Source organism: Protopterus annectens, chromosome 4.part1 (genome assembly GCF_019279795.1).
Source record: "Protopterus annectens isolate FY-2018-M chromosome 4.part1, PAN1.0, whole genome shotgun sequence".
NCBI classification, from domain to species: Eukaryota; Metazoa; Chordata; order Ceratodontiformes; family Protopteridae; genus Protopterus; species Protopterus annectens.
Window position 1 is genome coordinate 279,618,383 of NC_056734.1, and position 19,836 is coordinate 279,638,218.

Genomic DNA, 19,836 nt, shown 5'->3' on the forward strand with positions numbered 1-19,836 from the left:
ATTCCCTACATGATGGATATTTTTGTTTACAGGGGATTCATTGACTACATGCATGAACCTTATAAGTTTATTGTGGGACACAGAAGGTGCCCTGTAGCAGGCTATAAACTGATATTCTGTTGCCATTAAGACTGAAAGCATGGGATGTGCAAAATACAGATATGGGAGGAGAATTCTCTGAATATTAAGTTAAGTTTCAGTAATTACACAAACATGGATGAACTTGAAATGCAGCTGAGCCTCAAGTTAGGGTATTTTGTTGTTGAGACTTCTGGCATTGAGCAGAGCCATGTTAATAAGGTCTCATTTTGGATTTGATAAATTAGTTATGCTGGAATGTTCATCAGCTGGTTCTACCTGAAAAACACAATGGGAGCAGCAAATGCTTTAGAAAGTATACGAAAGCCTTGGAACAAGATGTGCAGACTTTTCTTGACAAAACAAGTAGGACAGTCTAGCATCTCATCCCATTCTGAAACATGCTGGATCCCCCTGTAATCACAGCAAATAGTTAGTTTGCTGAAGCCAATTATCTTTTCTTTGTATTTATGCATCAGTTTTGTTGAAGGAAGGATTCTGCTCAGGACCAGTGTCTTGCCTACTTTTGTAACATACGTTGAGAGTTCTGCCATGTCTCTCTGCATATTCCTCAGGATTTTACATGCCAAGGTATTCATGCCTGCAGCTACCACCTCTGTGTCTTGATCATATTTGCTAGATGATAGGTCCTTAAAAGTCCTTGAGACATCAAAGATCTTAAGACCTGATAGGCAACTCACTGTTACCTTCTCTTTGTCCAGCCTAATGAGAGGAGAACCAATGTGCCAGACCATATAATCACTGATCACTAAAACTTATTTTTTTTTGTAGAGTGGTCTGATGTACCAGATTTTAGATGATTTAAATCAGTGGTACAGCTAGCTATTATGGCAACTGGTGCCATCTTATCATTTAATTCCCCGTCAAGAAGAAAAACTAAACAAAAAACAGTCCATTCATGATCTGGCACTCCTCCTTAAAGTCTGCTCTTTATCTACACTCCTCAGCTCTGAGGAGAACAAACAAGTCACTTATATCTTTTAAGCTGTAGCAAACTGGTACATTTGTTACAAGCAGCTGATACAGTTTTTGCCACACAAGGAGTGCTAATTTGCTTCAGGTTGGACAATGCAATACTGCCTTTGGTTTCTGAAAGCTGGTAATGCACTCAAAGTTGATCAGCATGTGCCTTTCAAACCCCTTAACATTTTGCACCCAGGATTGCTGCCCCCTTTGCCCCACCCTATGCTTCTGATTTAAATAATGGTGACTCTTTGTTTCAGTTGGGCCACAAGATGATTTGGTATCAGATTTTCATTGAAACCTAGTCTTCCTATGTCTAGGAGGCTTTGGCAAGGATTTTTTACAGCCTCAGTATGACATTTTAATGTGGGTTTTTGTAGAATGTTGTGGAAGTATGTGTTGATCACAGTCAGTGTTTTTTATTGTGAGAGTAAGACCTCCATGTTAGTTAAAACATTTGCATCTCTCACAAAGAGAATGTCTTGTACATTATCTGTGAGAGATAGGTAGTTCCTACACTGCCTGAGGCTACCAAATGCAGTAAGACTGGCAACTGAAGGAAGGGAAGCACACTGATCCCCTATTTTAGTCTAAAGATTTGTAGAATTTTTTTAGAATTGCACAGAGTGCTACATTTAGTTAACTAGGATAGTTATCTGTCTAAACTGTGGGAAATGCAACTAGTAGTGCAAACAAAGTATTGAATATGTGCTATGCAGAGCAACTACTAACTGTTAAAGGCAACATCGAGGATCCTTTGTGTACAGTGCAGCTCTTTGCACAACTGCAGGCAGCTATCAGTACTACAGATATTGCTGATCACATTAACTAGAACTGAATAAGATAGGTTAGGTTGTATAGAGAAAGTTATGTCTCAAGATACTTGCAGCTTTACAGTGAATAGTTAAACAATGTTTGCTGCACAAGAGTGGTCAATTTATTACATCACAGAAAAGCTAAAAATATTCAAAAGAGCCCATTGCCCAGTAGCAAAATGATCATTTTGAAGGTCTTAAAGCACTAATAGGCCTGGAAACGGTCAAGTTCTTTTGCCCTGTCACTGGAGTACAAATAGGGTTACCACCTGTCCCACTTTGCAAGGGACAGTCCCTCATAGGTTCATAGGTTCATACTAGGCTATCTGCCCTAGGGCATTTATAAGCCTAGCCAGAGTGTGTTTGGCTTTCGCCACCCATTTTAAATGAATTTTGCTACGCCCTTTTTCAAGGCCCTCTTTGAGCAGTTGTGTCCTGCGAAAAAATCAAAAAAATGGCAAATGTCCTGCGATTTTAGGACAAAAATATTTCCTAAGTTTTCTTTAATAGTTGTATAAAAAGTTATTTTTTTATCTGAAACACCTAAATGTTAAATGAAATAACATAAGCAACTCACATTCTACAAGAATAAGCTTTTATCTTGGCAAAAAAGTGACGTTCTGTCCTTTGTACTAGTCATGGGTATGTTTTGCCGTGTAAAATCTGTAATTTCTACAAAAAATGTCCCACTTTGGGCATTTGAAAAGGTGGCAACCCTAAATACAAACCATAGCTGTCTTTAGCTAGATTACTAGAACATTACCATAAAGATTGCTGCAGTACAGCTAAGAACACAAAAGTACTTATTCCAAGGCTTGTAGGGCTGTTTTTTTAGTCAAACCTGGTGGAAAATCATCATAATCAATAGCTTTGCAGTTTAGCAACTGCTATCAAATAAACTCAAGGCTGCCTACTGTAGATAATTTATTTTAACACAGAAAAGCAAAAATTAAAATATTTAATTTGAACCTACTGGCCAAAAAAAAAAAACAACTTTCTTCCAGAGTCTACCGCAATCAGAGGACTAGAAACATCTATGTTTTCTCTCCATTCTCACTAGTGTACAAACCAAAGCAATTCTTAACTGTAATATTAGAAAATCCCCAGAAGAGTGCACAGTTATTACAGTAAAACTCAATAAAAACACAAGTGTTCTTATCTCAGGTCCTGTAGAGCTGTTTTTTTTTAATGTCAGCTCCAGTGGAAAGGTGTTACAATCAGCAGCTTTACAGCTTAGCATGTAGTAACTAATAGCACACGAGGCCTTGCAAGCACTCAGAATTTATAATAACCAAGGACAATTTCCAGATTTCTAAATCTCTTATTTTGTTTAATGTACCTGTACCTGACTGTGTACCGAGAACAAAATATGTAATCTTGTGGACTCTCCTAGCCATTGCAAGGAAGAACATTACATCAAACTGGAAATCCAAAGCTTCTCCAACCTTTTAATCAATACAGGAATATGGTGTCAGCAGTACTGCAATTGGAAATGAACACTATTAAAGGAAAAACTGAAAGAACTACATCATTATATATAGCATGGCAAAAAGTAACTGAAATGTTGGAGAGTAATAATGTAGCAAATTATAATCAGGAAACAATTGTATATAAAGTTGATTATATGTGAACAACAGACACCCTTGTAAATACTTTATTTTGGTTTTAATGTTGATATCTGTTTACTCCTTTTAGCTAACCTGTTTAAATAATTTGTAAATACTTCACTGTTATAAATAACCTGTATACATGTATTTCGTTTTGAAAATGAATAAAAATATTTTCAAATAATAAAAGAATTTAGAATAACAGAAAATGTAAAAATAGTCAAATGAACACACAGGCCTATAGGAAAAGGACATTTCAAGATTCTGTAGAATTCAACCCCCTGGATTCTCTATAGCTTGCACAGCGTGTAAGATCGGTGCAGGAGCTCAAGCAGGCAATATGTCTGCAGTGCAATCCAGGAACAGCCTGCAGGGACGTGCACGAGCGCACCTGCACTAATCCTGCACATACTAAGCCCTTGTATGCAAATCACCCCATTTGCAGGAGAAATCTATGCACATGAGGTGATTTTGCAATCCAGGAAGCTTGCAACCATTTGTACTGGACTAGTGCTATCTGCAGAGATGTACTTGGTTGGTAACTGAGTACATTTCTGCAAAATCCAAAACGGAGCTGTGACAGCTCCAAATAAAGGTTGCATATCATGTAGTAAGCATGCCAATAGCCAAGTATAAGGCCACTGGCATTGCAAACAGTAAAAAAAAAAAAACACAAAAATCAACTTTTATTTTTTTTTAGCCGATCTCGGCTGTTTAAGCATAGGGCAGTGGCTCACAAACGGGATCGGGGGGGGGGGGATAACAAAATGAACCTCAATTAAGCAATCTAACTAAAATCAGTATTCTGCCATGCATAGGGTTATCATCTGTCCCACTTTATGAAGGACAGTCCCTCTTTGGGCAGTTGTGTCCTGCAAAAAAATAAAAAAATGGCAAATATCCTGAGATTTTAGGACAAAATTATTTCCTATATTTTATTCTGTATCTGAAACACCTAAATGTTATAAGAAACAGAATAAGGAACTAAAATACTACAAGAATACGTTCTGTCCTTTGTACTGGCCATGGGTACGTTTTGCCCTGCAAAATCTGACGTTTGTACCAAAAATGTCCCAATTTGGGCATTTGAAAAGGTGGCAACCTTAGCCATGCAAGTCAATGGCAGGCAGAAGACAACATGTCAGTGAGTAGTGGTTGCTAAGGGGAGAGGCTCAGTGTGAGACATGTAACTATGCATTAGCAGGTAATCCTATGCAAATGAGGGGAAGGATAGTGAATCCCAGTTTTCCCCAGCATATGAGTCAGGTCCCAACAATGTAAGAGTAGGGATAGCTTGGTGCAAGTCTAGGAGTTAGGTGACATCATGGGGGGGGGGGTGTCAGGCATACTGTAAGCGGATTGGAGCCCTGTGGCTCGGGTTTGCTCCTAGCTTAGCACAGCTAAGCTAGGGGGTGTGTCTAAACCTGCCTAGCACTCTTTACAAAGCCTAAGTGGGTGTGTGTGCCGTGCACTGGGTTTTAAAGGAAGAAAAAAGAAGTTAAACCAGGAAATAGCAGCAATGTGCACATGTGAGCACTCTGTTTGTGTGGCGCGCACCTGGGCTTAAACAGGAAGGCAATTGGAAGGGAAAACAGCAGTAGGAAGGTAATCAAGGAGAACTAGATTAGCTGGCAGGTGAAATGTATCAGACTCAGCCAATTGCACAGGCAGCAGACCAGCCCAGCCCAAAACACCACTATAAACTATGAAAACACCTTCTCCTCTGTTTTTTCCCCACACTCCACACCACCGCGGTAAACAAGCGGGGAACTTTTAACATTCACAACAGCAAAATGATAGGGGCTGCAATAGCTATCATACAACAACTTGTGGAAGCGGCTTAGGATGGTAGGAGGTGAATGCTGTCGACCAACCCACAGTGAGGAGACAGAAAAGAGTGTACAGACCCAGGGTAACCTACCAGGGGCTACATGAGCTGGAGATAGTGGAGCGCTATAGGGTGGACAGGGACCTTATATAGAAAATTGTTGAGTTGTGCTGGCCAGACCTGACACACAGAACTAACAGAGGGCAACCACTCTCAGTGGATACCAAAGGTATGTGTAGGCCTATGAATTCTAGCTACAGGTACCTTCCAAAGGCCAACTGGGGATATGATGGGGATTTCACAGGCATCAGCATCCAGGGTACTCCACCAGTTCCTGAATGCCATGCCAGCACATGTTGGTGAGCATGTATATTCCCTAGAACCCGTGAGGCGTTGGCCAGCAATATGCAACTGTTCCGCCAAATAGCAAAATACCCAGATTTAGTGGGTGCTATAGACTGCACGCACTTATGCATCAAAGCACCACCCAGTGAGTGGGGTAGGGTCTACATCAACTGCAAGGGCTTCCCCTCCATCAACTACCAGGTCATGTGCAATGCCCAGGGCATAATAATGAATGTGCATGCTAGCTGCCCTGGAGGCTATCACAATTCCCACATCTGGCATCTGATGCAGCTGTACCACAGATTTGCCAATGGGGACATCCTTGATGGTCACCTAGTGGGGGATGCTGGATACACACTGGAGCCGTGGCTGATGACACCCATCAGAAATGCACACACAGCTGAAAAAGAACTCCATAATGACCAGAATTATAGTAGAGTGTGTGTTTGGGATGCTCAAGTCATGGTTCCGGTGCCTGGACACATCTGGTGGAGCATTTCAGTACTCACCAGCTACATGCATCCAAATTGTCCTTGTATGTGCCCTGCTACACAATATGATCTTGTGGAAACAGCTGCAGCAGGAACAGCACCAGGCAGGGCCACACAGCCTCCCACCATTTCCAAGGCCTGCACAGGCATAGAGTGATTGGAGGAGGAACAATCTCAGCCTACCCAGGTAGGCAGAAGGAGGTGTGCCCAGTATGTCCTGGCCTTGGCAAAGAGGTAACGCATAGCACATACACTGACACAGGAGGGACCCAGGGAATAACACCTCTCTCTGACACTCACATACAGTAAAAGGGATGCCAAATATTACACTACCTGTGCTTAACCATGTGTAGGGAGTGTGCTATGTGCATCCGACATAGGCAGCCCTGCAGCACCACCCTCAATACTGGGACATCCACACATACCAGTCAGGGGAGTTCACATACCCAACAACAGTCACAGCCAGCAGGACAGGTGTAGGCAAACACAAACAAAGGCTGTGCTATGGCCACTGAATGAGGCCTATGGGTAACTTCCCCCCAGGTCTACACAGACAGACTACAGCAGGTCAGGCAGTGGGATGTCAGTTCTGAAGGGTAGGAAATCATAAACTAATATATAGGTAATTAAAAGCTAAGAGCTAAGTACACTGTTATGCCACTAGTCAGCACGATAGGTAAGACTAAAATGGAGTACCCAACATACCAATACAGTCCTAGCAAATGTGTACAAGTGTCAGGTGTGCCCTCCCCATCCTATGCAGAAATGTAGTAACAGTCAATGCCAAATGATCGACGGATACCCTGCAGAGACAGCACGCTATCTGTAGGTGTACAACACAAAGGTCGGCACTGCAGTGCAAACTACCTGGACTCGATCCACACACTCAGTATAGACGGCCATACTGGGAATGCCCACACATGTAGAGAAATTAAGGCAATGTCAGTCAACAACATACTGAAAGGTCATACTGGGCATGTCCACACACTTAAACACATGAAGGCCATGTCTGCAAACACCAGTGGACCAGGCATATCTGGCAGCTGCAAATGTTAGTGCAGACACTCCTCAGTATGTACCACTCATGCTTTAGACTCACAGTGGATAGGAATACAGGCATATATGTAAGAACAACACACTATAGTAAGCCAATGGTAGACGTACATAGATGTGTGGAAGAGGGTGACTGTGACAAGGAGCCATCCAGGCCTGTCCCACCCTGCACACATCCAAAGGGCCACAACCACATGTGGGTCAGATGTCACTCACTGCACATACCAGACACTGGTATCTGTCAGCATTACAGAGTATGTGGTGCACATGCCAGCTGTGCAACATGACTGTACAAGGAAGTAGTCATCTAGCAACTGTACACACATACCTGTGAAATATGACCCAGGTTGCACCTGCACGTGGCGTGTCAACCCCTAGATGAATGGGTTATGGCACATGCACTCACACTGCCCTCCCCATAGCCCCACTATGACAAGCATGCTGAGGTCATCTACTGTGAAATACACCTTTGGAAGAATTCTAGCCTAGTAATCTATGTGGTGTATACCATAACTGTGTATTGCTGTAGTTTTATAAACTAGTTAGGTAGGAGTTCTAATCCCAGCCTTAGCAACTGTATGGCTATGCGTAGAAAGCCATACTTTTTAGGGTAGTCACACCCCCTACAATTTAAATGCTCTACTTTGGTAAGGCTGCTGATGTCATCCACCTAGAAATACACCTCTGGGAAGGTTGTATCCTAAGAATCACCATGGCACATCCCATAACTGCATACTGCTGTAGTGTGATGAAATAGTTAGGAGTTATAATGTCAACCTTAGGAACTGTGTGTATGTGTTTGCGTATGTGACTGACTCTGTCTGTGCAGAAAGCAATGCTTTTTAGGGTAGTCACACCCACTACAATTTAAATGTCCTACTTTGGTAAGGCTGCTGATGTCATCCACCTAGAAATACACCTCTGGGAAGGCTGCATCCCAGTAATCTCTGTGGTGCGTCACATAACTGTGTACTGCTGCAGTGTGATAAAATAGTTAGATAAGAGTTTAACTCCAGCATTAGCAACTGTGTGTCTGTCTATTCAGCAAGCAATGCTTTTTAGGGTAGTCACACCCCCTACAATTTAAATGTTCTACTTTGGTAAGGCTGCTGATGTCATCCACCTAGAAATACACTTCTGGGAAGATTGCATCCCAGTAATCTCCATGGCACATCCCATAACTGCATATTGTTATAGTGTGATAAAATAGCTAGATAGGCGTTCTAACCAAAGCTTTAGCAACTGTGTGGGTGTGTCTGTCTAACTCTGTCTGTGTAGAAAGCAATGCTTTTTAGGTTAGTCACACCCTCTACAATTTAAATGCTCTACTTTGGTAAGGCTGCTGATGTCATCCACCTAGAAATACACCTCTGGGAAGGCTGTATCTCAATAATCTCTATGGCATGTCCTATAACTGCATAGTGTGATAAAATAGGTAGGAGTTCTAATCCCAGCCTTGGCAATTGTGTGTGTGTGTGTCTGTCTAGCTCTGTCTATGGAGACACCCCCTACAATTTAAATGCTCTACTTTGGTAAGGCTGCTGATGTCATCCACCTAGGAATACACCTCTGGGAAGGCTGGATCCCACTAAACTCTGGGGCACATCCCATAACTGCATACTGTTTTAGTGTGATATAGATCCCTGTTAGGGGGTTTTAAACCCATACATGTTGGTTGTGAATGTTTTGTGTGTGTTTCAATGTCTGTGTAGGGAGCAATGCATTTTAGGCTAGTCACACACAATACATGTCAAATACCCTACTTTGGCAATCCTGCTGATGTCATTCATTGTGAAATATACCTTTGAGGAAGGCCTTCTCCAGTAATCCCTGTGGTGTGTCCTATAACAGCTCAATGCTGTAGTGTGATATAGACCTCTGTTAGGGGTTCTATACCCACACGCGTCAGTTGTAGATGGTGTGTGTCTGTGTATGGACCAATGCATTTTAGCCGAGCCACACTCACTACAATTCGAATGTCCTACTTTGGCAATCCTGCAGATGTCATCCAATGTGATATACACCTTTGGGGAAAGAGTGCACCAATAATCTCTTTGGCACATACTATAACTGTTTAGTGCTGTAGTGTAATAAACTAGTTAGGTAGGGGTTCTACTCCCGGACATAACTAGGTGTGTTTGTGTGTGTTTGTAACTTGTATCCTGTGTGGGGGTGGGTGTGAGTGTATGACACCTGTGCCCAATGTGGAGTGGCTTTTGTAAATTCCTTATATAGTGACCCTAGTATATATCATAATGTCCACTGCACAGGGATAACAGATATGGAATAGCCATGAGGCTGGGGTGCAAATCCATACCCATACATGTGACATCAAGGCCAGCCAATCACAGTTAACAACCCGAGTATTACCCAGAGCACATTCTGAACCGATGTCTCATACACAAACACACACATGCCGAGGCAACAGCCAATATGTGTGTAGTACACTGCATATTGGCCACTGATAATAAGTATGGAGTGACTGCAGTGGCCTACAAAGGGCATGGCACCCTGTCCATCTGTCCAATAGTCACATACATGCAGACAGTGCACCTTCCCCATGTTCCCCATTGGACACCTGCAACACCTGTGGTGCCATCACATGTGACCAACAAAGGACAAACCATGCCTGAGAACATGCCCTGTATGGACAGATGCCACTGATACCAAGGAATGCCATTAGCATGCTATCAATGTAGGTGCAGGGTTAGCCTACTGTCCATTACCAGTTCCTGCCACAGGTGGCCAAGACTGGCACATTTGATGATAATCTGTGTACACAAAATGGGCCTGACATCCCAGGTACAGTTTCACATGTCACTGTACATGCATGTTCATAGGTTCATAGGTTGGTACTAGGCTATCGGCCCTATGGCCTATACAAGCCTAGCCATAAAAATTCCATGGCTACTTCTTTCCACACTATTTACTTCCCTGGACCCCTGTCTAGCAGGGCAACTGCCATGATCCCTGGGGTGAATTTCCTTTCCTTCATCCAGTCATCAAGTTTCCTTTTAAAGAGGGCCAAAGAGGCGCTCTGCTTGACATGTATGGGCAGTCTATTCCAGAGTCTAGGGAGTCTCTGGGACAGGAACCTATCCCTCCAGCATGTTTTGTTTATTGTGATGACAAGATTTAGATCCCTGGAGCGTGTGGCTCTGAGGGATTGGGATTTCTTTAAGTGTAGCATGTCCAACAGCTCTGGGTTTGACATGGCCTTGTATGCTAAGCAGAGATCGCCTCGGAGTAGATGATATGCGACAGAGTATAGCTGGAGTTTTTTAAGGAGGTCAGCATAGGGCATCTGCTTTAGGCCTGTGATTCTTTTTATGAGGTATTTCTGCAGCCTTTTCAGTTGTCACAGATGTCTTGAGAGGTACATACCAAATGGGGTGTTGTATTCTATAATGGGTCTAATGAGGGATGAGTACAATGGGACAATGACCTCCTTTTTTGTAGATGAAAAGCCCTTAGTGATGAGGTGTGCCACGTAGAAGAATTTTCTGACTGTTGTGGTGATGTGGTTATTGAAGGTGAGACCACTGTCCACCTGTGTCCCTAAGTCTCTTATCACACTTTCGGTGTTTAGCGTACTGCCACCTATGTGATAATTCATGGGTACATGTTTTTTCCCAAAGGGGGTAACTATACATTTCTTGGCATTGAGCTTGAGCCCATGGCTCTGGCACCAAGCATCTGTTTCTGTAAGGCCCTTTTGTAGATTATCTACATCATTTGGGGATTCAGTAATGGCTCCCAGTTTGCAGTCATCTGCGAACTTTGTTAGCCAGAGTCCCTTAGTGTTGGCCTGTACTTCAGAGAAGTAGATGCCAAACAAGAGAGGTCCCAGGACTGAACTCTGAGGTACTCCACTTGTCACTTGTCTGGAGCTGGATTTGGAGTCAGCTACTTTTACAGTTTGTGTTGTTTCAGTAAGCCAATTGGCAACCCATCGAGTGACGTAGGGATTAATACCCAGCTTAGTAAGTTTATCTATGATTCCAGAGTGGGGGGTGGTGTTGAAGGCCTTGGCAAGGTCCAGATAGGCTGTGTGGACTACCTTACCCTTGTCCATGGCTCTGGAAACTGATTCAAAGAAGTCAATAAGGTTCAGGAGACACAATCGGCCCTTCACAAACCCAAACTGGGTGGGGTCCAGTGTTTTAAGGTTGCCAATGTCTTTGTTTATAAGTTCCATGATAATAAGTTCCATGGCCTTGCAGATCAGGCTTGTCAGACTGATGGGGCGGTAGTTCCCAGGATCCAAGGTGGATCCCCCCTTGTGGAGTAGGATAACTGTAGCTGTGCACCACTCAGTGGGCACGAAGCCTGAGGTGAGGGTATGATTAAACATGACACTTAGGTGAGGTGCCAGTTCATTTTATAGTTCATGTAGTACACAGCCCAGGATGTCATCTGGTCCCACGGATCCTATATTCTTAGCTTTGGAGAGTGCGTTTTTTACCTGTGTGGCCATTATTACCAGAATTTGGTAATCTTCCAGTATTGAAATGGACAATTTAGGGGGTGAGAGGGGGATGAAGTTGGCACTGAATCGATCTGCCAGGATATTGGCAATATCTTGGGATCAGTATATTTAATGCCATTCTGTTGTAGCTCAGAGCAGATCTGAGCATTGCCATTTAGATTCTTGACATAGTTATAGAATATCTTGTGGTTGTCTTTGGAATCTTTGGCAATTTTATTTTCATAACTAGCTTTGGAGGATTTTATGAGGGATCTCAGCTTCTTACTGAGGCTGGTAATGGAGGTTTTTGCATCCTGGGATTTTCCTCTTTTCTGCAACAGTTTTTTCCTTTTGTTGTAAAGTTTGTTTATGGCAGGGGACCACCAGATTGGCTTTCTTTTTTTGGAGGCGAGCATCTTGGTTCTATTTGGGATGGCACGATTCATGCATGAGTGGATGTGCTCATACAGTGCCTTAGTGTAGGACTCAGCAGTCAAACATTCAGTTCCCGTCTGCATGGGTGTCATGAAGTTTGTAACTTCTGACTTGAGTAGCATGAAGTTGGCCTTGGAGAAGTTTTTTATGGAGGTTTCCTTACTGGGGGATGGGGGTGGGATGTGGATGTTAAGGGTGATTAGCTTATGGTCTGACCTGATCAATGAGGGGGAGAACATAGGTGGGGAGCATTGATTTCCCATGTTGGTAATAATGAGGTCTAGGATATTGGAGCCCCTGGTTGGATTATTGATTAGTTGATCCAGGGCATTGGAATTTATGAATTCCAAGTACCGTTGGGCAAAGGTGTTGGTGCACAAGTAGTTTTCCCAGTTAATGGCAGGGTAGTTGAAATCACCCAGTATTAGGGTGTTTGGTTGTATATTAATATTTTCCAGTATGTTTAGAAAGGTGTAGTGAGAATCTTGGGGTATGGTGGGGGATCTGTAGCAAGCTACAATTTGGATTTCAGTCTTACCTAGTGTTAGTTGCACCTGGAGAATTTCTGACGCATTGTGTTGGGCAGCTAACCTGGTGGTGTGAATATCCTTGGTGAATATGGACACTCCTCCACCTTTAGTGTTTCGATCCTGGTTTGGTAGCCAAAATGTGTGGTAAGAGTTGTAGCCTGGTATTGCAGGGGTGCTCTCTGGAGCCTTGAACCATGTCTCAGTTACTGCACAGATATCAATGTTCTCCATTTTTAGGAATGCCTCGAGAGAGTGAATTTTGAGGTTTAGACTTCTAGCATTGAGTAGCAATGTGGGAGGTGTGCATATCCCAGACACCATCCATGTCATGGACTAAGGAACACATACATGTCAAGTGATGCACAGCATTGGCCACACACAATAGTCACTCAGGTGACTGGATTGTGGATACAATACCCACCTGTGTGGACAAATGCAGAAACCACAGCCCTGAGCCACAATGCAGACCATTGTCACATTGTCATGTGGCCTGATGCCAAGGTATACCCATCACCTAGCCTGTATAGCCATCTGGCACAGTCGACCACCACATACCCATGCAGAAATGCACACATGCATGTCAGTACTGGCACCCTGTGTGTTTGTGTGTGTGTTGTATGATGTGTATGATCACATCCACACTCACTACAACCACCAGTGGCATACTAAAGCATGCTGTCTGATGTCGGACACCTCCCCATACCCTTTGCCCATATAATCTCCGTATGACCCATGTGGTGCATTTGATACCTGCACAGTAATGTGTTGTGGCAATCTCACTAGTGATGAGCTGTATCCCTGGCCATGACAAGTGTGTCAATGTGTGTGCTTCCCTGTGAGAGTGTAGCTGTGCTGACGCTGGCACCTGTTCATGCAGACAGACATGTGTACTTCACCTACCGTATAGCTACCATATCCCTGTTGCAGATGTCACTCACCATCACATGTATGTTCTGAGGACTCCACATCAGGTAACCTATGTGGTGCATTCAATAACTGCATAGGTCTGTGATAGCACTACATAATCATCAGGGGTTTGATACCCTATGCTGGTAGATGTGTTAAGTTTTACTCTCCCACCCCTCCCTGACTTGTCTTTGCCTCTGTCTGCCTCTCTCACTCCCTCACTGGTGGATGTGGAGACCTATACCTGCTTTGCACAGGCAGCAGCATGTGCATTTTAAGTGATGCTCATGATCAGCTGATGGCCTCTGCACGAATTGCAGCCCTCCCCTAGCTGATTGCATGTGGAACAGCTGTGGTAACATTCCCATAGCCAATTGCATGAAAACACACTCCAGTATCTAGGAACATCATGTTGGTGTTGAGCCTTTCCATTCACTGTGAGCAGGAACTTGATCTTTTGTTTGGCAAACAGCATCTCAAATGGATTGGAGATTTACCTCTGACAACATACACTGTGGAAACAGCTCAACACACAGGAGGGGGATGTGCCTGACCTGACTACAGACTGTAAGTGCTGCTATACTACATTCAGAGTATTGTTGGTTTAACAGGGTGTGTGTGGATATGGCTGTCCTACATGTTTTAATACCTGCCATGTCAGTTCTATGTTTATGAGGACTCCCCATCTGTAGGGTCATCTGCAGACTGGGCAGTGTGTGGTGCCTTTGGTTTCATGTGTTACCCACAGTGTGTGTATCTGTGAACTGCAGAAGCTAGTGTGAGGATTGCAGTCTGTAGATGTTGAAAGCCGGGACAGTTACTGACTTCTTATCCCTCATAGGACATATTTTGCGACAAACCCTGTTACAGCAGTAAATGTAAGATATTATCACAGCAACATGTCAATATTGTCCCTGTGTATGTGCTTCCAGCCACAACTCTGTCAACCTTGGTACATATGTCATGCATTAAGGGGTGCATATGTGCTGTACACCATAATTAGTGTCATCATATCTGATAACAAGCCAGTGAGATATCAGACTGCTACATATGTTATGTACAGTAGAGGTTATATTTGATGACATAACCTGGACATTCTGTGGTTGTTTGTACAGTACAGTGGTCTGTGAACTTATGGTGAATGTTGACAGTGTCTGTATTGTCAATATGTACCTTGGCCTGTGTACAGACTGTAGTAGATGTCATTGTTCTAGGTCCTGTCCTATCTGATGTTACATGTTGCTCCACTGTATGTTACCATATTGGCTTACATGTTTGTAGGGCCATACACACACATGTCCCATACCACAGACAGGCATCAGACAACACTGTGTAGCAGCCAGTATATGTAGGGTTAGTGTGTAAGTGGCACATATGAGGATGGTGTTAAACAGATAGTCCATATACTGTAATATTATGCTAGCTTACCATATGTGGCTGTGGCTGTGTTCACATTGGTTGTGGTTATGCACTTCCACACAGGTGTATTTTACCCTGTGCTGTGACATGCCTGTAGAGCCTGCTATATATGCAGGTACATGTGCATTCCCCCATAGGAGATGTTGGCCAGTGTTGAGCCAGTTTGCCTGTAGCCTGCACAGTGCTGTGTTACATGCCTAGTAGCTTAGTGTACTTACCCAGTGAGATGTCATGAGCAGATATTTGCCAGATGTTCTGCTGCCAGGTCTCCCTTAACAGTCATGTATGTCAGATGGAGTGGTGGGATGCTGTACAGATGTATGTCAATATCTAGTGGGTAGTATGTGGCCATAGCACCTCTGTACCAGCAGTTGTTATGTCTCAGGACAGACAGGGGTGTATGAATGCATAACCTATAGGGACGAATGTATACCAGTTGTTATGTGTTATACCCATCTACATGGCTGTTAACCTCCATATTGTCAGGCTTGGTCCACATGTTCTGCACGAAGGAGTTCTGTGTATACCTCTGCACTGTACAGAGTGTGTCAGAATGTCCACATTTATTGGCCAACATCTCTGCTGTAGTCCACAGGAGCATTATTTGCTTGCAGTGGTACTGTACTATGATGTCCTTTGGGTGTCTGTCAGTAGCCAATGGCACACATGTGAAAAGCAGATGTAACCTCCCACACACACCATGTCTGTGAAGACAATCCCTATTACAGTAGCAATAGTCTACTAATATACCTGCTATACATACCAACATCCCCTTGCACTACGGAGTTGGGACTATAGGGGCTGAGGTAGGGTTACACCACATGTTCAAGAAATATGGTGAATATATATGTACATATGATTATCCAGATTCTATACAGATAATTACACAAGTACATATCGACATATATAGATGGGTGTGTATGTGGACATAGATATGCATATACATACCCAGCTATATACATATACAGAGCATTATATGTTTACACATATACATATAGTGATACATATGCACATATATGTATACCACACTGCCATTCCTGCCAGCAGTCCACTGCTGTTGTATCCCCCACACATACAGTGGAGCTGAGGCCATATATGCGTGGGCTTCACCTACACAATACACGTGTGCCCATATGCACTCCAGAGGCCAGTGTATGTAACAGTGGTATATGGCCTTGTATTATTGAGTCTAGGGGAGATGCACCATACATAACCTAGGCTGTTACAAAATGTGGGGCTATCAGGGGTGAGCTGCTGTAAGGTATCTGGATGTACAGTACCATACATTTTACCTATCTTGACATTACTTACATAAAGTGGGTCACTGCAGGCCTACGCCTCCTGCTATGCAGATTGTTCTGTTTGCCAGTGTACCTGTGATGGTGTCAGTTATACATTGTTATGTATCAGTTACATCCCATTTGGCCAACTGAAGTCTGTACCATCTAGTGATTTTGTACAGAGTGTAGATAGGGGCTGCTGGACTGTACACCTGCATCACTTACTGCTGATTGTGTGGTATTCTGTGGCCCAGTCTGTCATTACTATTGTACAACTTGAAGGGCTTGTCCTGGACAGCAACAGTTGTGGACCTTTCCGGACTACTGTATTAGTATAACTGTTTCACAGTTGCATTACTCTATTTATATGGATGTCAGTGTCTGAACAGCTATATGACATGGCATATACATCTGTAATAGTACACAAATAAAAGTATTCGATTTCTGCAAATCTGTGTGTGGTGTTTTATCCTATGACCTCTCCGTCGGTATATGTCATTTGTATTGGTGGTTCATCCAGTGTCCAGTTGTTAGGGTGTTAACTGTAGGCATAGTGACTGTTCCATATTGTGTGCACCTACTATATGAGTATCTTACTGTACATATCTCTGTGTGTGTATGTGTGGTCACATGTGTATATATATATATATATATATATATATATATATATATATATATATATATATTTATATGCATATGTGTATCTGCATATATGTGTCTGTGTATATGTATCCTGGGGATGTTGATAGCTTCCACATTTTACATATCCTGTGGGAGCCAGACTGCACTCCATGATATGTTACCACTACCAGCCTGACGTCTTACAGGTGGGATGTAGTACTGTTAACATTTTGTGCCCATGTCATGTCAGGACCTGATTATGGGATCTGCAACACTTGGTAGTGTATTGCAGGGTGGATGTGTTTGGCTGTGGGGGGTGGGTATACCTGTTCGTACAAGACTTATATTGTTTGGGGCCTCTCAACCACATTAATGGTGCATGTGGACATTTATGATTTAGTTTGTCTCCCACTGATATCTGCACATGTATGTCCATATATACCTATATGGATATATATATATATATATATATATATATATATATATATATATATATATAATCTGCTTACATATATATAACTATATCCGTATATACCTACATAGATATATATCTGCTTACATATATATGTAGCTTACTGTGTTTATGTAGACATATAGGTGTAGACATATATATGTGTCAATGTAGGCATTTGCATGTATATATGTTCATATATATTTATATATATGTATACATTTCTAAATATGTACACACACATATATATATATATTTACATATATAGATATGCTGTATCTGTGTAGATATGTATATATTTACACACATACATACATCTCGATGTTGGTATACATTCTCTGTACTGTTGCATGACTGGGTTGGATGATATGTTTCTGAAAACATCAGATTTACTTTTTATCTGGCATGGCTTAGTGGTAAATCATGTTGGCTATGGTGTGCAGGGTCCTGGGTTTGAGCCTTGCAGAGGCTGTTTATTTTGTTGCGGGGCAGAATACGGGCCGTTGGATACAGAGTGATTAAGGCACTTTAAAGCAGTTGTAAGCAGGTCTGTGCATGTTTGCATGGAGGTAAGCACTGCTGACTTCCGGTTACAGTTTTTTATACTCAGTTAGCTTCTAAATTGCTTAATCTGTGTAGGCAGTGCTTACCCCCATGCAAACAGGCTTAAACCCACTTACTGCTGCTTAAAAGTGCTTACTCCCGCTTACCCCCATGCTAATTTCTTTAAAAGAAAAGAAAAAAGGGTTGCTAGGAAAGTGGTGATAAAGGGGCACAAAGAGGGGAAGACAGTAGGGGAAATAGCTAGGGATGTGCAGGAAGGGTGTAGGGAAGGTCTATAGCTGTCCATTTCTTCTACAGCAACAGCTGCATATATACACTGAATTTGGAGATAGATTTGGACACTCAAATCCTTGTGAGAGGGGTGAGGACAACAATAATAAGGTGTGATGCCAATTAGACAGGATTACATGTGTCCAGTGGAGACATGTGAGAAATGGACAGCTATGTATGGGGCGAGATGTTTTTGTGGGAACAGATTGCCCTTTTTTTTTTCAGGTGAGAGTGGGATGTTGGGAAGAGGTAGTAGGTATATTTGTGGAGGTAGGTTGGGTAGGTTAACAGACAAGACAGACAAGATGCATACAGGGGCAGTATATGACACATGTGGGGGTAAACACCCTGATGGGGAGGGGTGTTGGGAAATCTGAAGCCCACAAGCCCCCTAATGGTAACAGTGGGACTGAGATCCCCACCCATGGGCAGTCACCACTGCACCTTCACAGCCCTGAAGGTGGCTGTGCTGAGGGCTGAGCCGTAGAGCCAGGCTGACTCTCTAATCATGACATGCGGCCCTCGGGCTGGAGTAAAAGATCACCGAACTACTCGTTGATCGCTCTACGCATCACGATCCCAACCTGGTGATGGGTGACAGGTTTCTGTTCACACCCACTCCTGGGGGGTGAGCCCCATCCCCTGAGATGGTCCCACCCAAAGGTGGTGCAGGACCAATGGATAGGGAGGTCTGGGGTTGGGCCCCAGACATGCTGGTGTCCGGTGTCTTAGCCAGCTGAGGTGGGACAGGTGAGTCCGCTGGGACTGGCCTTCCCAAGCATCCTATAGTGTTTAGATTTCATCTTATATGGGTTTGTAATTGTCAACACATTCCTGGGTTAGGTATAACAGCATGCATAGATATTCCCATTAACTCAGACACCAGATGCGGAACAGTTGCATAGCAAACAAAACACATGCATATATGGGACCACAGTGCTAATAAGAACAGCATTCAGGTATGTTGATGACATGCCAACCATGTTGGAATAGTTCAATATGGCACATGCATGGAAACAATTAAAATATTTATCAAACAAGTGGACATTATCAGAGTCAGTACATACAAGTTGGGGTGGGTAAGCTGATTATTGTTGGAGATAAGGTGGGGGGAGAAAGATGTCAATTAACAAGTAGTATATTCCTGTAGTCCACATTACTTTCCTAGTCAGTGCTGTTATCTGTACCCTACAAGTCTTACTACACTACCCTATTGCCTTATTTTAGTCAGTGATATGGCTGTTGTCATCATTACACATGAACGGGTTTTACCTGCAGTATGCACCTCTTACCTGGTATACCAGTGGATGGAATGTTTGTTAACACTGACTAACTGTTTGTACACATATGCCCAGATTCTGGGTTGATGTTTTGCACTAACTCTTTCTGCACAGACTCTGGCCATGTGTTGACCACATGCTGGTGTGCCTGGACATATCCAGAATATTGCCCTCTTCCACCTTTAGTGACCTGACACACACATATACATGCTTTCCTACACAGTTATATTATGTACCACAGTGTGGGTGACAGTGACCAGTGATACTTTATTATTCAGAGAAACTGCAACACTCACAATATCCTACAATACCAGGGTGGACAATACCAGTACAGGTTATACTGGTCTGTATTTTTCAGCACAGTGTTCGTATCCAATGTACCTGTGGGAGCAATGTTTGTTAGCACTACCT